Source organism: Pteropus medius, unplaced genomic scaffold, assembly GCF_902729225.1.
Source record: "Pteropus medius unplaced genomic scaffold, Ma_sr-lr_union100, whole genome shotgun sequence".
Taxonomy (NCBI): domain Eukaryota; kingdom Metazoa; phylum Chordata; class Mammalia; order Chiroptera; family Pteropodidae; genus Pteropus; species Pteropus medius.
The window spans coordinates 28927563-28938674 of record NW_024347791.1 but is presented as its reverse complement, the minus strand read 5'-3'; the positions used below and the strand labels follow the sequence as shown (position 1 = coordinate 28938674).

At 32.6% G+C, this 11112-nt stretch overlaps 1 pseudogene; it reads left to right on the top strand.

Annotated features, from left to right (window-relative positions):
* The first annotated feature begins 2923 nt into the window (after positions 1–2923).
* On the top strand, positions 2924–4000 carry LOC120615148 (hsc70-interacting protein-like; annotated as a pseudogene).
* The last annotated feature ends 7112 nt before the right edge of the window (positions 4001–11112 follow it).

The following is an 11112-nucleotide window of genomic DNA, read 5'->3' as shown; positions in this document are numbered from 1 at the left end:
TGTGAAGCTGATCTTGTCTTTCTGTGATATAGAGAAAGGTTTAAATACTTCAGATATTAGAAACATTTTCATATTTTTATTACATATAATATATAACATCACATAGGAATTTGAATAAAGGCTAGAGAAAATACTTTATTGAGAGAAATATACTAGAGAAATATATTGTTGAAGATTGTGCCAGCATTTCTGAAAAATCACTGTAGTGTATCTTTTCCATATGTTAGTGATAAAATGAGAGATGCTGACATTGGAACAGACTCTCTCAGAAGTATTTTACAATATGAACAAGGTCAGGGGTACTGTAAGAAGTAACAGGACAGAATGATTTTAGAATGGTCTGATTCCATGGTGTGTTGATCATCCATTCCCTAGGAATGAATTAAATGTGTAATTGACCTTTATAACCACGATATACAGTGGGTATGGAAAACCTGAATGGGAAAACTACAATAATGCTCCCTAAAAATATGGAACAAGGCCTTTCCTTTAATGTCAAATAAATATTGACTTGCTACTGTGCTATGTTTTGATACACTGATAGACATCTGAAAATAAGTATGAGAATGTGATGGCATACAAAAGAACTCCCTTGAGAAGAGGGCTTTTAAAATTAAACATACAATATAACTTGACCTACAGATATCAGTCACCTCTTCCGATAGTATATTAATCATTTAGAACTGCCATAGACTGGATGGATTAAACAAGAGAAATTTATTTTCTCACAATTTTGGATGGAGTCTAGAAGTTTCTTTTTAGGACCTTGGCTGTCTTCTCCCTATGTCTTTATGGGATCTTATCTCTGTGTTTGTATGTATCCAAATATCCTTTTTTAAAAGGACAGGGGTCATATCAGATTAGGGTCTACCTATCTGACCTCATTTTATCTTAATTACTTCTTTTTAGGTTCTATCTCCAAATAAAGTTAGATCCTGAGGGTACCAGGGGTTCTGACTTCAGCATGATCCTGAGGGGACCAAGGGTTCTGATTTCAACATATGTTTTCGGGGGACACAATTTAGCCCATGACATGTAGCTATGAATTCATGGACACAGTGGTCATGGTGGCAAGAGTGTACGTAGGTTGAGCAGGAGCTCAAGGACATGTTTTTTTTTCCCACCAAATCTGTCATGGCTACCACCACTGCTGGGTGCCTTTTCTGACAGCAGCAGTGACCAATGTTTTTCATTAGAAATTATATAACTTGTGACTTCAGGATTACATGTAGTGGCATAATGATATTACTGGAACCTTTCCATAGCAACAACTGTGTCATTGATTTATTCAATAGCCTATTCAGCATTCAGTACTGTATTCGATGTGAGCATAACCTTAAGAGTTGGGTTTTCAGTCCAATATACTCCAAACTAGTCAATAAAATATCATGCTGTTTCTTCCAGAGCCAGGATACACGAGTCCAGGAACTAAGCAGTAGAATTGGGAGTGTATATATCACTATTACAACTAAAAACTACTTGTAAAATGCTTATTCTCTGACCTCCAAATCTGAGCTCTGCTGGTTTAAGAGGTCTTATTGGTAACCAAGGGAGTAATCCCCCCACCAAGGGTTATAAGAATGTTTCTATTAAATTGGAAGTTAAAACTCTCACCTGTCCTTTTGATTCCTAATGATACAAGATAAAAAAGAAAACAGTTATCTGTACACACACACACACACACACACACACACACACACACACACAGGAATCTGAAGATGTAGAAATCTAGAAATATAGCTGTGGTTTTACATAATGTGTGACCTGATCATCTTCCCTAACTAGACCCTGACAAATATATTTCAAGGAGGAAAATAGCAAAAAGAAGTCTGATTTGGTTGATTATTTCTGCAAATTAGGCTATATGACAAACACTTTTCATAACTTAAAGAGTTAAATCTGTATTTCTGAGTTTAGCCCAACATATATGAAAAGATAAAGTATTTTCATCAAACTTTATATTATTGAAAATATTTTAAATAAACAATATTTTAATTTTCACAAATCATTTGAGTATGGAAGCTTTAAAAACGTCCCTGTAAATGAAAGGGTGACAGGTAAAATTAATACTCACTTGATGAGTCTAAATAAAGCTTTTTTTTTTTTTTTTTTTTTGTTTCTTACCAAAACTGAGAAAGTGAATAATTTAAATGATTGGAATTTAAAATATTTTAAAACTTATTTCATTTTTAATCCTTTAATTTTAACAAAGTTAAAATAAAACTTAAATCTATCATTAGCCAAAAAATAATTGAAAGTTATTTTTCATATTGGTCATGATGTGACTTTGTCATATAATTCTGAAAGAATTAGTGTCATATTAAAAGCTCCCCCAATTCTCACCTACATTTTAATAAAATAAAATGCTCCTAGTGTTTTAATCTATAACAATGAAACATAAAAATAGAATTCCATATCATTCTATCATAATTAAAATTAACCTATGCATAGATGATCCGATATACTAAAGAAATCCATTCATCTCATTAAGAATTGAACTTTAAAAATAGTATTATGTGGGATATAAGACTAAAAGCAACAACGTGACAAACAGAGACTTATGGTCATGGACAATAGACTAGTGATTACCAGAGGGGAGAGGAGAGAGAGGAGGTAAATGGGGTAAAAGGAGTCCAATATGTGGTGACAGGAATATAACTATGGGCAATGAACATATAATATAAAATATATATGACTTACTGTTGAATTGTGCACTTGAATCTTATTGGAGTTTGTTAACCAATGTCACATAATAAAAATAAATTAATTGATTGGTGAGAAGAGCCAGCAGCCAGGAGGTTCTAGTCTGTTCTGCCTCATGGCAGCACCCTCTTCTAAGCAGTCACGCCGTGCTTATACTTGGGCCTGGAATCTGGCCACAGCCTCAGCAGGGCTCGCTGCTTCCAGAGCATAGATTCCTCGCAAAGTGAGCAAAATTTGGGCCTTTACGAAAATGTGTAAGCAGCAACCGAGTGTACACCAAGGAAATGTGATTCCTGAAGGAGTGGGTGGAGAGCATGGCGGGTAAAATAGCACCTGCTATTCATAAAACTAAATTAGAAGAAAATATCAAGGAAGGAAAAACAAATAGTAAGAAGGCAGAGGAAAACATAAAGACAGAGGAACTATCAAGTAAGGAAAGTGATCTAGAAATCGACAATGAAAGTGTGATTGAACCAGACACTGATGCCCCTCAAGAAATGAGAGATGAAATGTATAGATAACTGAGGAGATGCTGGATCAGGCAAATGAAAAAAAAAAAAAAAGCGGCTGTCATTGATGCCCTAAATGATGGTGATCTACAGAAAGCCATTGACTTGTTCACAGATGCCATCATGCTGAATCCTTGTTTGGCCATTCTGTGTGCCAAAAGATCCACTGTCTTCATCAAATTACAGAAGCTAAATGCTGCCATCCAAGACTGGACAGAACTTTTGAAATAATCCTGACTCAGCTTTAGCCCTACTACTGGAGAGGAAAAGCACATAAGCTTCTGGACCATTGGGAAGAAGCAGCCTGTGATCTTGCCTTTGCATGTAAATTGGATTGTGGTGAAGATGCTAGTGCAATACTGAAAGAAGTTCAACCAAGGGTCAGAAAATTGATGAACATTGAAGAAAGTATGAGCAGAAATATGAAGAGTGAGAGATTAAAGAAAGAGATGGAAAGGGTTAAGAAGGCTTGGGAAGAACATGAGAGAGCCCAGAGGGAGGAAGAAGCCAGACAACAATCAGGAGCTCAGTATGGCTCTTTCCCAGGTGGCTCTCCTGGGAGAATGCCTGAAAATTTTCCTATAGCAATGCCTGGAATGGCAGGAATGCTTGGGCTCAATGAAATTCTTAGTGATCCAAAGGTTCTTGCAGTATACAGGATCCAGAAGTTATGGTAGCCTTCTAGGATGTGGTCCAGAACCCAGCAAATATGTCAAAATATTAGAGCAACCCAAAGATTTATGAATCTTATCAGTAAATTATCAGTCAAATTTGGAGGTCAAATATAATGACTCCTGATTTAAAAAAAAAAAAAAAAGCCCTTGCTGAAGGAAAAGCAACTTAGATTACCCAATGAATGTCACAATAATACAAACCAGTATGCCTCTGACCTTCTCATGAAGAAAATGGGGGTGCTTTGAAGAGAATCCCTATCCCTCTGCCTCAAATGAAGCTGTAACATTTTAAAGTGGTCTGCCATTAGGGTATTCATTCAGATGTTTTCCTACTAGAAATTACAAACTTTAAACACTAATAAACCTTAAAACTATTTAAAAACAAAAATGTATGTTAAACCCTACATCTTTCTTTAAAAAAATAAAATAAAAAGTTAATTAATAAATTTAAGAATATATATAATTATCATTTATACTTCAAAATTACATATTAAAGTGTGTTATATATTTATATTGTTTTGAGTAACTCTGATCTATTAATTTCCCAGAAGATTTTTTAAGATATAATAAACTTATGATAGCCTAAACTTTCCAAAAGGATTTTAAATTTATCTACATATTTTTGTAGTTAAGAATTGTAATAGAATAATCAATAAAATACTTTTTGAGTTAGATAATATGTTAGATTAGAATAAAATTTTGTTGAGAATGTGAAAGAATTATAAGCTCAAGAAGATAAAAATTTAATTACTTTTTACTTGTAAAGAAGAGCTTAGCAATGTATTTTTTCAAAAGATGTAATAAATATTGAATGTTATGGCATTTAAATTCCAAAGGATATATTTAAAAAGTGCTGTAGCAGTTTTGTTTTTAAAGGTCAATATTTAAAATATTATTCATTTTGCAACTTTAAAATTATGAGATCAAAAAATTCGGAGACAGCTGGGGAACAATAGAAAGAATCAGCACTTTTGTTTCAAGGGGGGCGTAGGAGTAAAATGAAGTACAGGAGGTATTCTGAAAGCCAAATGCAGAATTTCATGGAATAAGAAATTCTTAATATCGAATATTGCTGAGAAGCTAAGTAAGAACAGAAAACCAGCCATGAATTTTGATTAAAGAATAGGTTAATGGTGGCCTTAATAAAAGCTGTTTGTTTTAATGGTAAAGAAATTAGAATGCATTGGTAGCCTAATTATAGGGTACTGAAAAAAAATTAGGAAATAAAATGAGCAAACACAACTTTTTGGGGCCCTGGCAGGAGGAGTGGAAAGAGGAGACAGAAGCTGAATGAATGCATGGGGTTACAGAATTTTCTTTAGGTGAGTGATAATCACTAACAAATGTTTTATGAAAATGGTAATTTTAGGACAATAATTGTGGTAATGATTGTGTAGAAGGGAAGAAAGTCGACTGAGGAAGAGATTTGATGGACATGTAGGATTGAGGGATTTTTTAAAATTGATTTTGTTTCATTTTATTTTGCTTTTACTGATAATATGGGATAGGGTATAAATAGAGAAGCTTTCTTTAGATTGGAACAAACACATTATTTCATTCTACTAGTGTGACATTCAGCATCTTTTAAAAAGCAGATTTAATACATCAAGAGGAGAAGAGTAATGAAAGTCAGCTATAGAGAATGACAATTAGATCCATGCCAGGTTAAGAAGGAAAGGGCACATAAGGCTGGTAAAGAATAATTTCAAAACAAATTCACTCATTTTAAGTGTCTTTTTAGTAAATTTACCAGTTTATGCAACTATCACCGCAAACCAGGTTTAGGACAGTCGTATAACCCTAATAAGACTCCACTTGTCCCTCTACAGTTAATCCCCACCCATACCACTATCCCCAGGTAACAACTAATCCAAACTTTGTATTTACAGATTTACTTTTAAAAAAGAAAAATTTTTATGCAAATGAAATATTACAGTTTGTGGTCTTTTAAGTCTGGCTTCTTTAAATTAGTAAATTTTAATAACTTAATAACTTTAATACTAAGTAACTTTAATGATGTTTTCAAAGTTCATGTTGTAGCATGTATCAGTACTTTGTTTCTTTTAATTGTCAAATAATATGTTATTGTATGGACATATCATATTATGTTTATCCATTCACCAATCAGTGGATATTTGGGTTCCTTTCATATTTTCTATTTGGGATAACAGAGAAAATATTTAAAATAAATAATTTAGTAATGAGAAGGCATAAATATGAAAAAGTGTTTTGGGAGCCTATGATTTTGTCAAAGAAAGATCATCATACTGGATAAATAAGGAAGTAAGGAAGCTGAGAAGGTAAGAGTTTAGATGGATCATTGACATGATGTTTAAAGCATCAATGATAATGAAGAGAGTAGTGAAGGAGAAAGATAAAGTGAACCAGTTACTGAAAATCAGTGAACATCAGTAAATGACAATAACATGAAGAGAGGGAATGCATTCAGTTCTAATGACCATCACTTCACATGCACTATACTTGAAGAAACACTGTCTCTTATAAGGGGCTAATTCCAAACCATATAAAGAACATATACAACTCAACAACAACAACAACAAAAATAAATAATTCAGTTAAAAAATGGTCAGAGGATCTGAACAGACACTTCTCCAAAGGAGATATACTAATAGCCAACTGACATATGAAAAGATGCTCAACTTCACTAGGTATTAGGGAAATGCAAATCAAAACCATAATGAGACACCACCTCACACCTGTTAGAATGACTATTCTCAACAAGATAAGTAATAACACATGTTGGAGAGGTGGTAGAGAGGAAAGAATCCTCATATACTGCTGGTGGAAATGTAAATTGGTACAGTCACTAGGAAAAATAGTACAAGGTTCTTCCAAAAATTAAGAATAGAATTACTAGAAGCCCCAGCAATCTTCTGAGTATCTACCCCTCAAATTTGAAAACATTTATCTGTAAATATATATAGGCACTCTGATGCTCATTGCGGCATTATTCATGGTGGCCAAGACATGGAAATGACCAAAGTATCCTTCAATAGATGATTGGATAAAGAAGATGTGGTACGTGTATAGAATGGAATGTTACTCAGCCATAATAAAAGATGAAATACTGCCATTTGAGACAACATAAATGGTTCTTGAGATTATCATGCTAAGATAAATAAGTCAGAAAAAGTTGAGAACCATATGATTTCACTCATATAAAACTGAAAGCAACAAACAAACAAACAAACAAAAATTCATAGATGCAGTTTAGTGGTTACGAGAAGGAAAGAGGGGATGTGGCGGGGGGAGGTAAATAAAGGTAAAGAGAGTCAAATATATGGTGACAGATTTGACTTTGAGTGGTGAATACACAATGCCATATACAGATGATCTATTATTGAATTATACACTTGAAGCCTATTTAATTTTATCATCGCCCAATAAATTTAATAAAAATAAATAAATAAATAGATAGCTAGATAGATAAATAAATAAATAAATATGCAGTATCTGGCCAAAAAAAAAAAAAAAAACTCTGATGACCTTCACTTCACATAGATTGTAACTTAAGAAGAAAGGAGGTGAGAAAACTGGTGAGCAGCAATGTGAAGCAAAGGTTTTACCTATATCATCTTTATGTAATTTGGTACATGGAATATGAGAGGAAAAAAATAATAATCTCTTCTTACAAGGGTTATAAAAATAGCATATTCAGGGACAACTAGGTTTAAGTTAGAACAAAAGGGTTATGAGGAGATAAAAGAGGAATTTACTTAGAAATGACACAGTGGAACAATTTAGAAGTTGGGAAGAAATGGAAATAAGACCAATTCAAGGCAGTGTTTCACAGGACTCACATCAGTATCAAAGTCCCTTATTATAACAAATATGTAACATCATTTTAATATTGTGAAATGAAATTCATGAAAATATAAACAGCTTAAAACATACTTTAAAAAATCAGTGTAACATTCCAGGTGTAATGTAGATAAACAAAAATAAATAATTAAACATTTAGACATGACTCTATTGCAAGATATAATAACATAGTCAGAAACTTGCATTTCTACTTAGAATCATCCTGAAGGAGGTAAAAATGCAGACTACTAAGTAATATGCTATGCTGATAACCCAAACACCCTGAGAGGCTTTGGGGAACCCAATCTTCCAATACGGTGACAATTTTGGTAACGTTCCATTTTTTTAAAAAAAGTACAGTCTCCCTTTGATTTGAATGGTTAAAATTCTGGAAGGAAAATCACATAATATTGAAAATACATTAAGTTCCTTGCATTTACATATAAAAGATAGCTAGGTTCCAGGTTCATGACTATCTTCAATATCAGAGATGGCTAGAAAGTCAAATTGCGCCTATTATTTCTAAACGTAGATCATTAAATACCAGGAGTACCTCCTCTCCACAATCATTATGAAAACAAAAACAGAGCTTCTTAGGGAAAGTAAGTGAATATTTAACGCTAGTAATTCAAGTCACTATACAGTGTAGTACTGGAATTAGAAATCACAAATGAGCGATTATTTCTGATGCTATTGAAATAAATAATAAAAGAAAGACCGAGACATGTTAGGACTGGCTCCGTAAATCAGAGTACGAAACTGCTAAAGACTACCGGAAGTTTTCGTTTTTTCCTTTAACCCAAGGTATTGCGATAAGGTGGGAGAAGAGAATCTATAAAACACAGTAAAGCTGGCCCTGCCTCTCAGAAAGAGGCTTGATTTATCCGATCATTTAATAATAAAGTATCAGCACAAGGCTTATTAAAAAATAAACATGTCTTCCCCGTGTCTGAAGGTTTTGTGGAAATTGCCGATGCTTTCACAAATGAAGGACAGTCAAGAAGTTAACACATTTATTAAATCTTCAACTCAAAGAATTTTAATGATGATTCAGAGCCCATCCAAAACACCTGCACAACCAAACAAACTAATAATGAGTGTCTACTTCAGTTGCATTCATTACATATTTATTTTATTTATACAGAATACAATCTAGCAATGTGGGAATGAAAGGAAGGAAACAGAAATAGGACTCCCGGAAGAAGTACTCAGCTTCCAGTATATTATTCTAAGCAAATAAATGTAACCCCAAACTGCATACTACCCTCACCCAAACAAATGTCTCATAGGTATCAAAATCCAACTTTCATAGAAGCAGCTAAGCAAACTATCTGTGTTACTCACTATGTTCATTCAGGGATTATACGGGCCTTTACCTCAAGTGGCTTCTCAAATTTTACTTCTAGCTACATATTCCTCTGGAGAGACATTTCACTAAAAATAACTTTATCTTATTTAAATTCCTATGGTGCTATAGCATCCTCCTCAGATTGGAGTACTTGTCTCCAGCATAGCTCGTTAATCACTTCCTTCTATCACTATAGTTTACAAATTTTTAAAAATCTAGATACAAAAAATAGTACAATGAAAAAAGTGAGATCCAAAGAGGTGATGTAAATTTTCAGAAGTAGATAATGTATATATATTAACAGAACTAAGAAAGATAATAGGCTTCCTTGTTTCTACTTATTTTTTCGTCTGTGAGGAAAAAAAATATAAGGGAATAGAAAGACTGTACATAAAACTACAATGTATTTTCATTCTTTTTTTTCTATAATGGAAAGATTTAATAACAGTGATTGGATTAATAAGGTGAAGATAATGTCATCCATGACCTTTCTAGTCATACATGTGTATTTTCCAATGCATAATTGCATTTCTATGTTTTTAAGAATTTATAGGAAGCAAGGAAAGTTTTGTAGTTCATAGGCAATATTCAATACAGGTTTCAGAAACATAAATGTTTACACATGTCGATATTCACTTAGAAGATAGTAACCATTTTCTCATTATAATTTAGAATCTTTATAAATAATATGCAGTTCCTGATTAACTTAAAGTATTGAGCAAGTTCCAGGTTTAAAACTGACATTAATTTGTGATTAATTTACTTTTTGTCCTCAGTATTAAATAAGTGATCAGATAAACCCAAGATTTTTAATCTTCATATACAGACAAGTTTTCCACTGCAAGAGAATTATTAGTTAACATATTGTAGGTTTAGTATGTATTAAGTCAAAGAAGGCAGAACATGTTTTCTCAATTGACTTTCTCCAAAGTTTATTTTAGTCATGATATCTAAATTTCAATTATTTTGTTTCATTTTCATATATAATTGTTCATTCTATGTAGCTAAATATAAATATGTAGTATTATTTTAAATAGCTTGAAAAAATATGCTTCAGATCATCTGATGTGCAACTAATTTGAGTAATGTATGATTTTAGAGTGATTTTTAACCAGAAGGCCTTAAAGAGAATACTATTATATAAAATGTTAATATTATTTCAAGTAATTAACAGAAAAATATATTAATTGTTATTTCATTACAAAAATTATCTCAATGAGATAAGCCATATTGTATAACTGAAGTCATCATATATGTTACCATATCATATTCAAAAGTACATTGAACACAAACTGAAACAAATCATATTATGCATATAAAAACCCAAACAATATATAAACTCATTTTCAACAAAGATAAATACTGAGAAATTATTTGGAATGTGATTTTGAGGTTTTCATAGATAAAAAAGATATTTTTTTCCTTCAACTATCTTTCAAAGTTCACAACTATGTATATTTGAATATCTACTTCTTAATACAAATCTAAAATCTACCACAATGAACTGATAATAAAAGTATGGAAATGATTTGCGGCTTGTTCAGTAATCCTTAGTTTTTTTTAAAGGTTCATTTTTTCCTTTCCCTGGAGGAACACGCCATTACATTTTCTAAATCCTTAACATGTAATGATCTTCCATTTTTAACCTATTGCCAATTATCAGCCCCACAGAAGCTATCTGAACATGTGGTTAGTGCACAGATTAATAGTATTGCCCAATTGTTTTCCATTTTATACAGTGCTCAATCTAGATTCCAAAAACAGAAACAGTCCTACATGGAATTACTCATAAATTGCTTATTAAGGTGCTAACGTTACAATCTTACTGCTTCTTGACATTCCACAGGCCGTAGGAGCTATCAACCATGGCATTTTATTATTATACTTGCTCTCCATTTTAGGTCTGCTGTGGAATAGCTTTCAGTGATACCTTTCTAATTGGTTTCAGCTCTTTAAATATGGCTGGCTTCACATCCTCTCCATCTGCTGCTCCTTTTTTTCATTTCTTTGTGTTTAGTTCTTGAACATTTAGTATTCATAATGTAAAAGTTTTTAA